The sequence below is a fragment of the Manis javanica genome, chromosome 14 (genome assembly GCF_040802235.1).
Source record: "Manis javanica isolate MJ-LG chromosome 14, MJ_LKY, whole genome shotgun sequence".
Classification (NCBI taxonomy): Eukaryota; Metazoa; Chordata; class Mammalia; order Pholidota; family Manidae; genus Manis; species Manis javanica.
In genome coordinates this window covers 44,802,765-44,820,717 of record NC_133169.1, presented here as the reverse complement: position 1 = coordinate 44,820,717, position 17,953 = coordinate 44,802,765, and the positions used below count along the sequence as shown (strand labels likewise).

The following is a 17,953-nucleotide window of genomic DNA, read 5'->3' as shown; positions in this document are numbered from 1 at the left end:
AAATAATCTTTGAAGCCAAAATCAAAGGAAGAAATAAAGTGGGAAACACTTGTTTATTGCCTACAAGCAGTCATCCACTTCTGCTCAACTGTGTCTCTCATGAACAGGCTGCAAACGGAGTCCCACCCCACCTCTCAGGTCTAGTTATGCCCTCGCTCCCCCATGTAATCCCCTGTTGATATGAAGATGGACTACTTCTCTCCACCCCTTGGCAACATCTATTGATATGGCAATGCACTAAGGCCAGGGGAGAGATTCTGGAAATATTGCAATTTTACCCACACTTGTGTTTCATTTTTTAAAGAGAAGACCCAAGTATGTTTCCTTATTTCACAGTATAGTATATAGACTCTCTTGCAATAGCTTTTTCACTTACTACTTGCTGGGAATCATTACTTATCAGTTCTAGAGATTGGCTTTCTTATATATTATAACCAATGAATAACCTACTCTATTATGTATACCATAATTTTACTAATATCCTGTTTTTGACATTCAGGTACTTTACAAAATTTTGCATTTACGAACAATGCAATAAATAAAAAACCTTTCAAATATATTATTGAATATAGGAGGTACATCAGGGTAATACCTAACTGAGCCAATGACTGTTTATCAGCCGCTGTTTTTCACTTCCTCACAGCGTTCTATGACTCTATTCAAAGTCCAGTACCCATAAACTCGTTTTTACATATCCAATTGTTTTGAATATAGCAAAAACAACCCAAAAAAGGATTGTTTTGCCCATGTAGAGATTTCCTGCTTCAGATACCCCCAAAAAACTGCACCAAATATCTATTAGCTCTAAAAAAGAAACACTCTGGAACCACAAAATATTCCAAGATATTGAGTCTTCCATCGTTTTTTCTTTCCACCTCTTTTCTGTTTTTCTGCTCTTTCTTCTTCCCTTGCAATTTTTAGTTATTATTTGAATGTTTTTTAGAATCTATATTTTGTTGGTTTTCTTGCTATTTTTATTGCATACGGCTGCCCTAGGAAATACACTGTATTTTCTATGTCATTTAAAATTAATAACCTACTCCTTCTGTAAAATATGTTTTGCAATTGCATAAAATCAGATACTCCCATTGATTTGTTACCCTTTCATATGTACTATTACTATACGTGCTATAAACCCCAAAAGGAAATGTAATACACATGGTTTCTGAAGTTAAAGGTCTCATGAAGAAATAAACAATCATCAAATAAGAAAAAAATATGTTTGGCATTTATCCATATATTCACCATTTATTTTTCTATTCACTATTTTTCTCAGAAAAGGACTTCTACATCTTGCGTCATCTCCTTCTGTCTGATTAATTTACTTTAGTATGCCTTCTTGAACAATTCTGTCATTGACACATTCTCTTAGTCCTTTATGATTCCATTATTTTTCTTTCTATACCCAATCATATTTTTGATGGGCATTAAAATTTCTATTGACCAGTTTTTCCCTTTCAGTACTTTAAAAATATCTTTCTACCCTCTTTGTGCTACCATTATTTCTAGTGAGAAATCATCCATTATTTGGAGCACTTTTTCCCTTTAACATACTTTTGTTTTTGCTGCTTTCAAGGTTTGCACTTTATACTTCGCTTTCAATAATTTTGCAACTATTTATCTTTGGGTTATCTGTATGTGTGTTTTCTACTTGGTGTTTATTTAGTACCTTTTATCTACAGATTTATATGTCATCAAATTAGAGGAAATGCTGGCTACTGTGTCTACAAATTATTGGTGGAAAATTATCTCTTTTATATCCTTCTCCTTCACTGCATAATTTCTATCATTTTATGTTCAATTTATCTGCTCTTTCTGTAAAATTTTCCTTTCAGAAACTTAAATTTCAAATCTATAATTTCTAATTTTTATGTTTGCATTTCTTTTTGAGATATCTCATTTTTACGCTAAGATCTCACGTGCATTATATGCACTGACTGTGTTATGAGTTGAAATGTGTCCTCAGACATTTCACGTGTTGAATTCCTAATTCACAGGATGTCAGAAAATGACTGTTTTGAGACAGGGCTTTGAAGGCACAACTGGGTTAAAATGAGGCCGTTTAAGAAGAGGAGATTAGCATACACAGGGAGACACATGGGGCACTTTGCACAGAAGGATTCGCCCATATAAATACACAGCCAGAAGGCAGGCTTTTGCAAGTCAAATAGACACAACTTAGAGGAAACCAACTTTGCTCACACTTCACTCTTGGACTTCTAGCTTCACATCAGTGAAGAAATAATTTCTGTTGTTTGACTCACTAAGTCTGTGATTTTTTTTTTAATGACAGCACCTGCAAACACATTTGGACCAGCAAATGAAGTATTAGTGATGGATTTAACAAAATTTGTGCAAGGCTTGTGTACTCAATCTGTACACATTGCTGAGAATTTTAAAGAGCTTTTTTAAAAATATGCAATATCATTGCTTGTTATATTCAGTATTATTACCATGAAAATGTTCCCTACAGTGATTTGGAATCTATTTCAATAAAAATTCTTCTGGGGGATTTGGAAATTGATAACTTAATTCAATTGGGCTAACAGTCTTATGTTTTCTACTAAATGCAATCATGATATCAGGAAATAATGAGGATGAAAACATCATCTAAAAAGCAACTTTAATGAATGTGGGAAAGCAAACAAGGCCTTGCTAGGTGACAGAAAAATAAAATTGTCAACATGGAGGTGTATCATTCAGGATATGTGGAGAGGCAATTATTTGGCACAAACCAATGCACAGATTCATATACATTGGTTTGAAATTTATGTATGTCCTAGAAGATAAGAATATTAGATGACTAGTCTCTGAGAATAGATGCCACTTATCCCAACAATGGAGAGGACACTGCTGCTTCATTAGGATGCTGCTCCAAGAGGGGCCATACATTTTATGTGTTCATAAGAATGCCATTGACATCATTTGAAAACTGTTATAGATGCCAAAAATGAAGACTTCTGGGGAACTTCTACCCTGGCATCTCTGGTTCATTAGTGAGAATCTGAAGGGAAGTTATTCACCCTGGAAGCTGCTTTAAGTCCAATATAAAGGAAAAATCAACGAGGCATTTGGTGGTTCAACTTCTTAAACACCATGCTATCGATCCCAAAGTCAGAGGACTGTGTCTCTCAATGTCCCTCTCCTCTGAAGCTTAACTGAGATCGTCAGACTCAATCTAAAGGTTCCTGGACTCAGACCTACATTTAAATTGTTGGAAGCTTTAGAAGCAAATGAATATCTTAGGATTCAATAGTCATACACATATTAGAAATATTTGAAAGTTTGCAGAAAAGTTTTTCTAATGAAACGCAGTGGAATCTCATCTTTTGTGTCACTGGAGGAAAGGGTGGTGGTGTCAGCCCTCCAATCTGGGTTGGGAGTTAAAGGCAAGTTCTGCAAGGACTTAGAATCTGAGAAATGAAATGTAAGTGCAACTAAATGTCTAAACCATAGAGTCTATGAAGGTCCTCTCATACTTGCTCAAAATCTCTCGTCCTTTCCTGGGGAAATAATTGCCTGAGACACAGGACGTGAAGGACACATATTTCCCCTAGAAGTTGGATTCTTCAAAAAGGAAATAAACGCTGATATGTGGAGGACAGAGAAGCTCAGTCAAAATCATTGTGAATTTGAATGGCACGGGTATAACTTGAAACAGGAATCTGGAAGCACGTGGGAAAATTTTTGCAGTGCTCTAGCTTTTCCTATTTCTTGAAAATAAGAGCTTTCTCTTTAACAAAAATTGATGAGAAGCCCCAAATTATTTAGCTGTTTCATTTTTACCTCCTTGTTTCTTCACTAAAATTATTTGAAATCTGAACATATTTGGGAAAATGTTCCTTCGCGAATTTTCTTTAAGTGTTGTTCTTATTGATCTTACTGGATAATGCAAACATTACCATGATTATAGACCCTAAGCAATTATTTTTTATATATTTTTAAATGAAGCATAGTTAATAATAGTATGGGTTTTAATTATACAACTAGTGATTTGACAGTTACCTCCATTATTAAATGCTCACCGCAACTAGTGCACTTACTGCCAACATAGAAGGATGTTCAGAACTATGAAGCAGGTTTTCTCTTCTGTACTCTCACCCCACCCCCCCGTGACTACTTTACATTATGAGTGTGATTTTGTGCCTTTTGTCTCCTTCATCCATTTCACTTACCCACTCCAAACCCTCCCCATGGTAACCACTTGTCACTTCTCAGTGTGGATCAGTCTATGACTGCTTTTTATTTTGTTTTGCTTTTAGATTCCATATAAAAGTGAACTCATATGGCATTTCTCTTTCTCCACCTGGCATATAAGCAATAGGTTTTCTCCCTCTCCTTTTAATTTTTCCATCCCCACCCTCTGTTTCTGCTCAAGGGGCAGATATGTTGTTCACACGATGTTGAAATGGTGCAGGCACAGCTACACGAGGCCCTCCTTGATCTTTGGGGCTCCTTGGAGAAGGTCAGCTGGGACACAGCCCATAGGCTACTATTCAGGTACGTGGAATTGCTGTGGACAAGTGTCTCAACATGACGTGTCTCGGTGTTTTATGATATTGATATTGTCTTCAGTACAAAGCACTCAAAAGGGAGAGAAAATCCATTATCAAAGGCAGACACTGTGGGGATTAGTGGATCTTTAAAGGATGCTTTCTGCGTGACTTACCCTGTCCATCCCTAAAGCACACAGGCTGAGCCGAAACCATGATGGGTGATCCGCTAGTTTTGGACCAGCTCTCAGGGAAAGCAGACAGTGTTTAAAGATTTATTTCTCCAGCAGGTGAAACAGCAGAGTCTTTAAAAGTTGAGGTGTGTGATCTAGTTCATGTTGACTTATGAATTTTGAGTTAGGCTTTTTAATACTTTCCTAAAAGGAGGTCAATGCTGTCTTTCCATTACAAAGGTATCAAAAGTTTGAAAAAAAAACCCATGAAAATGTCATTTTCTTTTTTTTCTTTTTTATTGAAGTACCATTGATATACAATCTTATATTGGTTTATTGGTTTCAAATATACAACACAGTGGTTCACCAGTTATCCACATTAGTAAATCCTCATCCCCACGAGTGCAGTTACTGTCTGTCAACAAACAAAGATGTTATAGAATCATTAGCTATATTCTCCACACTGTACTACCAGCCCAGCGACCAACTGACATCATGATTGAAAATTTCATGCCCCCTTTTCCCTCCCATCCTCCATACCCACCGACCCCAAACGCTCCCCCACGGTCACCACCAGTCACTTCTCAGTGTCTATGAGTCTACTGCTATTTTGTTCCTTCTGTTTCACTTTGTTTTTATATTCCACAAATAAGTGAAATCATATGGTATTTGTCTTTCTCTGCCTGACTTATGTCATTGCACATATTACTCACTAGATCCATCCATGTTGTTGCAAATGTAAATTGTCATTTTCTTATGAGCCCTTTAAATTTGAAAACACTTGTCATTTTACTCTGGAAATTACCAGTACTGGAGAGGATGGATTCTATGAAAGTGCAAAATAGGTGTGCTCACACAGAAAAGCTCAGTTTGCCCTTGCTGACCCCTCTCAGTGTATGGATACAGGGAAAAAAACGGCAATGTATATTGAAATGATTGTATGTTTGAGAGATTACTATTATTTTCTTCCCTTCTGTTCTGGATGGAAAGTTGCTTTTTCTCCCTAAATGTCTTCTGTGCTTTCCAATGCTTTTTGTTCCTACTCTCCTTTATTCTCTCAAAATATTGTGCTTCTCTCTACCTCCCTCCTAATCATCCATTTTATTACCCTCTTTCACTTTCTTTATTCTCAATCTATTCTTTTATCCTCTCTCTGTCTTTTCCCTTTACAATCTTAATTTGTATCTTTAAATTTATGAGTAGTGTATTCAATTCTCAAGAAAAATAATTGTAATTCCCACTGCTCAGTTATAACTCACCACTCCATTTTTTAAACCACCTTCCTTCTCATACTCTCACCAACGAAATTGTTTCCAAAGTTTGGTGAATACTCTTCAGGTCAGCCATAAATCATAAATTTTATATGTATCTGTATATATAAGATTCTGGAAAGTGGAATTTATCCTGAGAGAAAAACTGGATGCAGAAAATGTACATAAATCTGAGTCATTATATCTGAAATAATGAGGGCTTTTTTCACTTGACTCCATGTCTATGATACCCCGGTCTGATTCACAAGGCATACATTTCTGGAAAGTGCTGAGAGGAACATGTGAAGAGCATGTGTGTGTGTGGAGGGCGCATGTGGTGTTTGTGCATGTTGTGTGCTGTGTGGGTTTGACAGATGCTCTGCATGTCCTGATTAAGTTCTTCATCTTTAACTTCTTATCTATTTTAATCTTCCAGATTTAAATTATATTTAATTTCACTTTCTCATTGCCTTTGTCCTTTGATTTCTCTACCCTCTATTTTACCTAAAAATAAAATAAATCAAATGCCTAATGTTTTGTATCAGATGTTCACTTTCATGTAATTTATTCAACTTTCTGTTACTTATTATCTTTGAAAATAAAACATGAAACCAGAATATTCAAAAAATAAAATTTTATAAATGGTCTTGGGAGAAAAGGCCTCTCCTTGTTTAAAGTCCATGGGGGTGAAAGAAATTTTCAGTCTGTTAGATATTTTTAATCCTTTAAAATTCATATGAACTTATTTTTGCATTAAAATATGACTATTATACTCCACTAGTACACTAGTTATTTAGAATTAGGTATCTTCAATATATTTTCTTATAAGAAGAAAATAGAAAATATTAACTTCCTTTGTTTTTTTTGTGAGAGGGCATCTCTCATATTTATTGATCAAATGTTTGTTAACAACAATAAAATTTGGTATAGGGGAGTCAATGCTCAATGCACAATCATAAATCCACCACAAGCCTGATTCTCATCAGTCTCCAATCTTCTGAAGGATAATGAACAAGTTCTTACATGGTGAACAAATTCTTACATAGTGAAAAAGTTCTTACATGGTGAACAGTATAAGGGCAGTCATCACAGAAACTTTCAGTTTTAATCACGCATTATGAACTATAAACAATCAGGTCAAATATGAATATTCGTTTGATTTTTATACTTGATTTATATGTGGATCCCACATTTCTCCCTTTATTATTATTATTTTTATTTTTAATAAAATGCTGAAGTGGTAGGTAGATGCAAGATAAAGGCAGAAAACATACTTTAGTGTTGTAAGAGAGCAAATGTAGATGACCAGGTGTGTACCTGTAGACTATGTGTTAATCCAAGCTAGACAAGGGCATTAAAGCATCCACAGATGCAGAAGATTTCTCTCAAAACAGGGGTAGTGAGGTTCTAAGCCTCACCGCTGTTGATCCCCGATTTCTCATCTGATGGCCGCCCTGCAACTGTGCCTGTCTTAGGTTGTTCCTCCCTTGAGGAATCTTACCCATCTCTGGCTAACCAGTCATCTTCCATGGCCATACAGGGAGATGTAAAGTTGGTAAGTGAGAGAAAGCCATATTGTTTGAAAAGGTTAGCTTTTTACTTCTTTGCAGATTTATGCCCTGTGGCTTCTATGCCCAGCATTTGTCTTGAAGTATCTTTACCGCTTGGAGGAATTATATTCGGTAAATTCGATATGAGGCACGAATTCTATTTAAGGGTTGTAATTAGAAAGGAAGAAGAAAAGCGATAGAGGTAGCATATGGAAGAAAACATGGGAGGATTGATTATTTTTTGACATATCTTCTTGTAGATTAACTTAAGCATGTATAGGTTTTAAACTACTAATTAAATTGCACACACACATTAACGTAATAGGAATACAGTTACATAACCAAAGCAGATCTATAATTACCAACCATCTTCAGTGAAGCCAAGAAAACCAGTTAGGCACCCTATGTATTTGTGAAAATTTGTCTATGATATGATGGATATTGTCCAACTGTACTTGAACAGTCTGAGAGAAATCAGACAAATTAAAACAACCCATTCCTGGGAACTGTTCACATCCCATATGTTCTTTTAACAGTAGATAATCTGTAGTTGTAAGATTTTGGAGCGCTACAACTTGCACTTCTCCTAATTTTTGGTTGAGTTCCAACAGTATAGATCCAGTCAAATTTGTTGTTTTACTGAAAGCACAGGCCAGCTTAAATATCTCCTTCTTCATTCCAATAGCAAGTCCAGGAACCGGTGGGATGGATGCAGCTACAACTGCAGCATTGCCTGGATCTTTGTTGAGGTTTTATGATGCTCATCTTCTGGTATGACTCTTCAGAGAGTGCTGATGTTGGAAGTTCTTCTTCATATCGTATCTTAGTTCATTTTCTGGGTAGCCAAATTAGGCTTTAATCCTCTGTATAAACACGAACAGACCCTTTGCCCACACTTTGATATGCCCTTTATACCATTGTGTAGAACTCATTGGAGGTCACCACACAGGAACTGCTTTTTTTTATTCAGAGAAACAAATAGTATCAGAAAAGTGTACCTCCATAGCCGATCATCTGACACCCTTTAAGTGATCAAAATTAAGGATATTTAAAGCATGCATTAATCATTGAATTACAGTTAGTTTTATCCTATCATGGAGTAATCCCACTTTCCTATCTTTCTTTCTTTTTTTTCTTTTATCTACACTTACATGAAGAATATTATGTTTACTAGGCTCTCCCCTATACCAGATCCCCCCTAGAATCCACTTTACAGTCACTGTCAATCAGCATGGCAAAATGTTGTAGAATCACTTGTCTTCTCTGTGTTGTACAGCCCTCCCCTTTCTTCCTCCCCCCCATGCATGCTAATCTTAATACCCCATTTCTTCTACCCCCCTTATCCCTCCTTACCCACCCATCATTCCCAGGCCCTTTCCTTTTGGTACCTGTTAGTCAATTTTTGGGATCTGTAATACCGCTGCTGTTTTGTTCCTTCAGTTTTTCCTTTGTTCTTGTACTACACAGAGGAGTGAAATCATTTAGTATTTCTCTTTCTCTGCTTGGCTTATTTCGTTGAGCATAATACCCTCCAGCTCCATCCATGTTGCTGCAAATGGTAGGATTTTCCCGCTTCTTATGGCTGAGCAGTATTCCATTGTGGATATGTACTACATCTTCTTTATCCATTCATCTACCGATGGACATTTAGGTTGCTTCCAATTCTTGGCTATTGTAAATAGTGCTGCGATAAACATAGGGGTGCATCTGTCTTTCTCAAACTTGATTGCTGTGTTCTTAGGGTAAATTCCTAGGAGTGGAATTCCTGGGTCAAATGGTAGGTCTGTTTTGAGCATTTTGATGAACCTCCATGCTGCTTTCCACAATGGTTGAACTAATTTACATTCCCACCAGCAGTGTAGGAGAGTTCCCCTTTCTCTACAGCCTCACCAACATTTGTTGTTGTTTGTATTTTGGATGGCAGACATCCTTAATGCTGTGACGTGATATTTCATTGTAGTTTTAATTTGCATTTCTCTGATAATTAGCGATGTGGAGCATCTTTTCATGTGTCTCTTGGCCATCTGTATTTCTTTTTTGGAGAACACTGTCTTGAGTTCTCCTGCCCATTTTTTAATTGGGTTATTTGTTTTTTGTTTGTTGAGGCATGTGAGCTCTTTATATATTCTGGACGTCAAGCCTTTATCAGATCTGTCATTTACAAATATATTCTCTCGTACTGTAGGGTTCCTTTCTGTTCTATTGATGGTGTCTTTCTCTGTAAGGAGCTTTTCAACTTAATGTAGTCCCACTTGCTCATTTTTGCTGCTGTTTTCCTTGCCTGGGGAGATATGTTCAAGAAGAGGTCACTCATGTTTATGTCTAAGAGGTTTTTGCCTATGATTTTTTCCAAGAGTTTAATGGTTTCATGAATTACATTCAGGTCTTTGATCCATTTTGAGTTTACTTTTGTATATGGGATTAGACAAAGGTCCAGTTTCATTCTCCTACATGTAGCTGTCCAGTTTTGCCAGCACCATCTGTTGAAGAGACTGTCATTTCACCATTGTATGTCCATGGCTCCTTTATCAAATATTAATTGACCATATATGTTTGGGTTAATGTCTGGAGTCTCTAGTCTGTTTCTCTGGTCTGTGGCTCTGTTCTTATGCCAGTACCAAAGTTTCTTGATTACTATGGCTTTGTAGTAGAGCTTGACGTTGGGGAATGAGATCCCCCCTACTTTATTCTTCTTTCTAAGGATTGCTTTGGCTATTCCATATTCCATATGGAATTGGTGGTCATTGGTGATTCCATATGAATTTTTGAACTATTTGTTCCAGTTCATTGAAGAATGTTGCTGGTAATTTGATAGGGATTGCATCAAATCTGTATATTGCTTTGGGCATGATGGCCATTTTGACGATATTAATTCTTCCTAGCCATGAGCATGGGATGAGTTTCCATTTGTTAGTGTCCCCTTTAATTTCTCTTAAGAGTGACTTGTAGTTTTCAGGGTACAGGTATTTCACTTCTTTGGTTACGTTTATTCCTAGGTATTTTATTCTTTTTGATGCAATTGTGAATGGAATTGTTTTCCTGATTTCTCTTTCTATTGGTTCATTGTTAGTGTATAGGAAAGCTAAAGATTTCTGTGTGTTAATTTTGTATCCTGCAACTCTGCTGTATTCCGATATCAGTTATAGTAGTTTTGGAGTGGAGTCTTTAGGGTTTTTTATGCACAATATCATATCATCTGCAAATAGTGACAGTTTAACTTCTTCTTTACCAATCTGGAATTCGTTGTATTTCTTTGTTTTTTCTAATTGCCGAGGCTAGGTCCTCTAGTACTATGTTAATTAACACTGGGGAGAGTGGGCATCCCTGTCTAGTTTCCGATCTCAGAGGAAAAGCTTTCTGCTTCTCGCTGTTCAGTATAATGTTGGCTGTGGGTTTATCATTTATGGCCTTTATTATGTTGAGGTACGTGCCCTCTCTTCTCATTTTGCTGAGAGTTTTTATCATGAATGGATGTTGAATTTTATCAAATGCTTTTTCAGCATCTATGGAGATGATCATGTGGTTTTTGTCTTTCTTTTTTTTGATGTGGTGGATGATGTTGATGGATTTTTGAATGTTGTACCATCCTTGCATCCATGGGATGAATCTCACTTGGTCATGTTGTATGATCCTTTTGATATCTTTTTGAATTAATTTGCTAAAATTTTATTGAGTATTTTTGCATCTACATTCTTCAGGGATATTGGTCTGTAATTTTTTTTTTTTGGTGGGGTCTTTGTCTGCTTTTGGTATTAGGGTGATGTTGGCTTCATATAATGAGTTTAGGAGTATTCCCTCCGCTTCTATTTTATGGAAAACTTTAAAGATAATGGGTTTTTTGTCTTCTCTGTGTGTCTGATAAAATTCCCAGGTAAATCTGTCTGGCCCGGGGTTTTGTTCTTGGGTAGTTTTCTGATTACCATTTCAATTTCTTTGCTCTTAATTGGTTTCTTTAACTTTTGTGTTTCTTCCTTGGTCAGTCTTGGAAGGTTGTATTTTTCTAGGAAGTTGTCCTTTTCTTCTAGGTTTTCCAGCTTGTTGGCATATAAGTTTTCATGGTAGTCTTTAATAATTCTTTGTATTTCTATGGAGTCTGTCATGATTTTTCCCTTCTCATTTCTGATTCTGTTGATTTTTATTGATTCTCTTTTTCTCTTAATAAGTTTGGCTAGAGGCTTATCTATTTTGTTTATTTTCTCAAGGAACCAACTCTTGGTTTCATTGATTTTTGGTGTTGTTTTATTCTTCTGAATTTAGTTTACTTCTTCTCTGATCTTCATTATGTCCCTCCTTCTGCTGACTTTAGGCCTCGTTTGTTCTTCTTTTTCCAGTTTTGATGGTTGTGATGTTAGACTATTCATTTGGGATTGTTCTTCCTTCTTCAGGTGTGCCTGGATCACTGTATACTTTCCTCTTAAGACAGCTTTCGCTGTGTCCCACAGAAGTTGGGGTTTTGTGTGATTGTTGTCATTTGTTTCTATATATTCCTTGATCTCTATTTTGATTTGTTCGTTGATCCATTGATTATTTAGAAGGATGTTGTTAAGCTTCCATGTGTTTGTGAGCCTTTTTATTTTCTTTGTAGAATTTATTTCTAGTTTTATACCTTTGTGGTCTGAAAAATTGATTGGTAGAATTTTAATATTTTGGAATATACTGAGGCTCTTTTTGTTGTCTAGTATGTGGTCTATTCTGGAGAATGTTCCATGTGTACTTGAGAAGAACGTATGTGCTGTTGCTTTTGGATGTAAAGTTCTATAGATGTCTATTAGGTCCATCTGTTCTAGTGTGTTGTTCAGTGCCTCTGTGTCCTTACTTATTTTATGCCCTGTGGATCTATCCTTTGGGGTGTGTGGTGTGTTGAAGTCTCCTAAGATGAGTGAATTACAGTCTATTTCCCTCTTTAGCTCTGTTAGTATTTGTTTCACAAATGCTGGTTCTCCTGTGTTGGGTGCATATGTATTTAGAATGGTTATATCCTCTTGTTGGACTGAGCCCTTTATCATTATGTAGTGTCCTTCTTTATCTCTTGATACTTTCTTTGTTTTCAAGACTATTTTGTCTGATATTAGTACTGCAACCCCTGCTTTCTTCTCACTCTTGTTTGCTTGAAATATGTTTCTCCATCCCTTGACTTTTAGTCTGTGCTTGTCTTTGGGTTTGAGGTGAGTTTCTTGTAAGCAGCATATAGATGGGTCTTGCTTTTTTATCCATTCTATTACTCTGTGTCTTTTGATTGGTGCATTAAGTCCATTTACATTTAGGGTAGCTATTGAGAGATATGTACTTATTGCCATTGCAGACTTTAAATTCATAGTTACCAGAGGTTCAAGGTTAGCCTCTTTAGTATCTTACTGCCTAACTTAGCTTGCTTATTGAGCTGTTATATACACTGTCTGGAGATTCTTTTCTTCTCTCCCTTCTTATTCCTCCTCCTCCATTCTTTATATGTTGTGTGTTTTGTTCTGTGCTCTTTTTAGGAGTGCTCCCATCTAGAGCAGTCCCTGTAAGATGCCCTGTAGAGGTGGTTTGTGAGAAGCAAATTCCCGCACCTTTTGCTTGTCTGGGAATTATTTAATGCTGCCATCATATTTAAATGATAGTCATGCTGGATACAGTATCCTTGATTCAAGGCCCTGCTGTTTCATTGCATTAAATATATCATGCCTTTCTCTTCTGTCCTGTAGGTTTTCTGTCAAGAAGTCTGATGTTAGCCTGATGGGTTTTCCTTTATAGGTGACCTTTTTCTCTCTAGCTGCTTTTAAAACTCTTTCCTTGCCCTTGATCCTTGCCATTTTAATTATTATGTGTCTTGGTGTTGTCCTCCTTGGATCCTTTCTGTTGGAGGTTCTGTGTATTTCCTTTGTCTGTTCGTTTATTTCCTCCCCCAGTTTGGGGAAGTTTTCAGCAATTATTTCTTCAAAGAGACTTTCTATCCCTTTTCCTCTTTCTTCTTCTTCTGGTACCCCTATAATACAAATATTATTCCTTTTGGATTGGTCACATAGTTCTCTTACTGTTGTTTCATTCCTGGAGATCCTTTTATCTCTCTCTATGTCAGCTTCTATATGTTCCTGTTCTCTGGTTTCTATTCCTTCAATGGCCTCTTGCATCTTATCCATTCTGCTTATAAGTCCTTCCAGAGTTTCTTTCACTTCTGTGATCCCCTCCTGACATCTGTGATCTCTCTCCGGACTTCATCCCATTGCTCTTGCATTTTTCTCTGCATCTCCATCAGCATGTTCATGATTTTTATTTTGAATTATTTTTCAGGAATACTGGTTAGGTCTGTCTCCTTCTCAGGTGTTGACTCTGTGATCTTTGTCTGCCTGTAGTTTTGCCTTTTCATGGTGATAGAGATAATTTGCAGAGCTGGTACGAGTGACCGGTGGAAGAGCTTTCCTTCTTGTTGGTTTGTGGCCTTCCTCTCCTGTGAGAATAGTGAACTCTAGTGGCTTGTGCTGGGCCGCTGTGCATAGATAGAGCTTCTGCTTCCTGCCCAGCTGCATTTTATCTCCACTGTTGCTGTGGGCGTGGACTGGCTCCGGCTGCTTCTCCTAAATGGTGGAACCCCATTGGAGGGGGATCAGCCGGGAGGCTATTTATCTCTGTAAGGGGCTTCTGTGCTCCCTGCTGCCCAGGGGGTTAGAGTGCCCAGAGATCCCCAGATTCCCTGCCTCTCTGCCTCTGGACTAAGTGTCCTGCCCTGCCCCTTTAAGACTTCCAAAAAGCACTATCCAAAGCAAAACAACAACAGCAACAAAAAAAAAAAAGAAAAGAAAGAAAAAAATTAAATAAATAATTTTTTTAAAAAAAGAACAGAAAAATGCACGATTTTCTTTGTCCTCAGGCACCAGTCTCAGGCACCCGCTCACGGGTCTTGCTGCCCTGTTTCCCTAGTATTGGGGTCCCTGTCCCTTTAAGACTTCCAAAAGCACTCTCCGGAAAAAAAAGAAAAAAAAATGGCCATTCACGTTTCTTTGTTCTCCAGGCATCGGCCTCAGGCACCCGCTCACCGGTCCTGCCACCATGTTTCCCTAGTATTCAGGGCCCCATGCATGCACGGTGTCTGCACTCTGGTCCGGATGGCTGGGGCTGGGTGTTCAGCAGTCCTGGGCTCCTTCTCCCTCCTGCTCAGACCTCTCTCTCTTCCCGCTGGGAACTGGGTGTGGGGCATTTGGGACCCTCTGGGCCGGGGTTTGTATCTTACCCCCTTCGCAAGGCGCTGGGTTTTCACAGGTGTGGATGTGGTCTGGATGTTGTCTTGTGTCCTCTGGTCTCTATTTTAGGAAGAGTTGTCTTTGTTATATTTTCATAGATATATGTGGTTTTGGGAGATTTCTACTGCTCTACTCATGCTGCCATCTTGGCTCCGACCAAACTTCTTTTGGTTTTGTATATTTAACCTATGCTAGATGACTTGCATTAGACAATATTAAGGGAAAATTTCATTATAAAATGTTAATGATTGTGTTTGATTGCAGAAAATATTAATAATTATTTCTGATTTTGAAACTGGTAAAGGCAGATATTCATGTTAAAGCCATTGATTTTATTAATAAAAAAAGTCCATTGTAAGCAATAAGCTGAACTGATCAGATCACAAGTATATGCTCTAGCTTATAGTTTTGGGAATTTCAGATTAACAGAATATCAACAAAATGGAACTTGCAAAAATTTGAGAAACCATTACTTTGAAAGGTGTAGAAGACAAATAAGGAACCATCCATAGAAAAACACCTAATTTTCCAGGTGTAGAGAAGAAATACCAAGGAAAGCACAATGGAAAATTCAAATTTGACAATCCATCATGTACAGAATCAATAATTGTTGCTTTTGTTCCAGGGGTAAAAACACTGTGTTAGCTGTGGTGTATGCAAATAATAAAGACACTGAAATTAAAGTGAATGAGAATCTTCCCATTGGCAGAAGAATCTAAGTAGGATACTAATTATGAATTCCCACTACCTTTACATTTTAAGAGAAACTGCTTGATGTGGAGGCATGGCGTGCAAACACAGCCACTTGGGAGCTGAGCAGTGAATGCAGAGGAGATGGGCTCAGGGCCAAAGCCTCCTGAGAAGCCTGACCAAGGAAAAGGACAGGCCGCTGGGGACGCTCCTACGGGCAGAGACCGAGGCCGCACAGTGTCTCTCTGTAAAGCCCAGCCAGAGCCTGGGCACCAAAGGTTGGGTTTCATGCACACAGGTTAAGGAGGAATACTTTTTCTTAAACTTACATTGTCCACTGAAAAAGCCACATATATTGGGGAAGAAACGAGGTTGGTAGGGAAATGAATTGTCATTGAAGTGATGCTAAAGTGAAGTCAAAGAGAGTCCCTAAAGACAAGGACGATCTGAAGGAGGAAAGCATGATCCCTGCTCTCCCCCATTTTAGGTTAAGTACATGTTCTTGGATGACAAGCCTGTGTGTCTTTAAGAGAGGAGGACGCTCTGCTTCTCTCATTAAATGCAGGTGACATCCTTAATATTTGGTGGTTCTTGGTGTTAATTAAATGCTTCCCAGTGTTACATGCTAAATACTTGGCTTATAGTCTTAAATTTTGCTCTTTTTAAGAAAACATGGCACTGTATAATCTTAAATCAATTAGTCAAAATGTCAAAAGTATCTTTCTAATTTTTCTGGTACAGTAAATATCTGCACTAAAGGAACACAAATTTCTATAATGACATTTTCATCAGAGAGTTAACATTTTTATGAAAAATGGGGAACAATTTTAATGTTCTTCAGTGGGAAGTAGATAATAAATTGGAGTATCATCTAAATGATTATTTAAACAGATTACAATATGCAGGAAAGAGAAAATTCATTATGACATCTAATACACACCAAAATCTACAACAAATAAGATAACATTGATGCATAACAAATATGTACTCTATTACAACTACTGTTACATAGCTAATCCTGCAATTCCACTAGAAATAAACTTTTAAAATCATTTCAAGTAATAATGAGGGAATTGGAGTTCTTTTCTTCTTCCACAATAAATTAAGCCCAGTTATATTGGGCTATTCTACCCATAATTGTTTTGTGCCTAAGTCTGTTCTGTATATGAATATCTTGGCATTTTAAAACTTTCCATTTAACCCATTGTAGTGAAGTATAGATGCTTCAAAATAAAGAAGCAAATGATTTCTTAATTGGTTATATTAATATAACTTTCTTATTTACTCAAAAGGTGGCTTATAATTTTAAAACATGATGAATCAGACAGTAATGCTGGAATTCGTGCTTGTGACTTTTACTGAGAGCCAGATGCTGTTAAGGCTGCGTGCTGTGCTCTTCTCAGTGATCTACCTGGTGGCCGTGTTGTAGAATTTAATTATCATCATCCTCACAATTCTGGACAAACACCTCCACACACCAATGTACTTTTTTCTCAGGCATTTGTCCTGCTTAGATCTGAGTCTCATTTCTGCCACAGTCCCCAAATCTGTCCTCAACACCCTCACCTTGACTGACTCTGTATCTTTCCTAGGATGTGTGGTACAGCTCTTCCTGGTGGTGCTGATGACTGGGTCAGAGATAGGCATCCTCACTGCAATGTCTTATGACCGCTATGTCGCTATCTGCCGCCCTTTGCATTATGAGTCTGTCATGAACAAAGGAGTTTGTGTACAGTTGATGGCAGTGTCCAGTATCCTGGCTCAATGGACTGGCCTTGGGAATCTTGTATGCAGCTGGGACATTCTCTCTGAATTTCTGTGGGTTCAATAAGATCCATCAGTTTTTCTATGATGTTCCTGCCTTGTTAAAGCTCAGTTGTTCTGAAGAACATGCAACTACTAAGCTCAGCGTGGCCATTGGGGTCTGCTATGCATTTTCATGCATGGTATTCATTGTTGTTTCCTATGTGTATATATTTTCCACTGTGTTAAAGATTCCAGCAAGAGAGAAGCAGTCCAAAGCCTTCTCCACCTGCCTGCCTCACCTCATTGTTGTGAGTGCATTCCTTCTAACAGGCGCTGTGGCGACTTGAAGCCAACCACCAATGAGCCTTCTCTCCTAGACTTGCTGGTGTCTGTATTCTATTCACTTGTACCCCCAACCTTGAACCCTCTTATATACTATCTGAGGAACAAGGACATTAAATCAGCTCTAGGTAAAGTCCTGTGGAATGTGAGAAGCAGTGGAGTAAAGGAAAGCTGACTTAATTTGAAGTTAGGAGATAGGAATTCCTTTTCTGTTTTGCCATTAACTAGCTGTTTTAAATTATTTGTATTAGAGATGAATCTATCACTGAGTCCTGTTGGTGATAGCCTCAGGTGGGCAGTTTTAATAGATATTGTCTTCCCTTATACTTTTTCACTTTATATCTTTTAACTATATAGATATCTGGAGGGCTTCCCTCTTACATCTGACTTTTTTTCTTGTTCTGATCTTTATAAACATGATATTTGTATGAGGTTCTTACTCTTCCCACACTATCATCTTCTTGGCATTTTTCTTATTTAGCTTGCTAG

At 37.5% G+C, this 17,953-nt stretch overlaps 1 pseudogene; it reads left to right on the top strand.

The window, feature by feature from the left end:
* The first annotated feature begins 16,688 nt into the window (after window positions 1-16,688).
* Window positions 16,689-17,639, top strand: LOC108386544 (olfactory receptor 14K1-like; annotated as a pseudogene).
* Window positions 17,640-17,953: the final 314 nt, after the last annotated feature.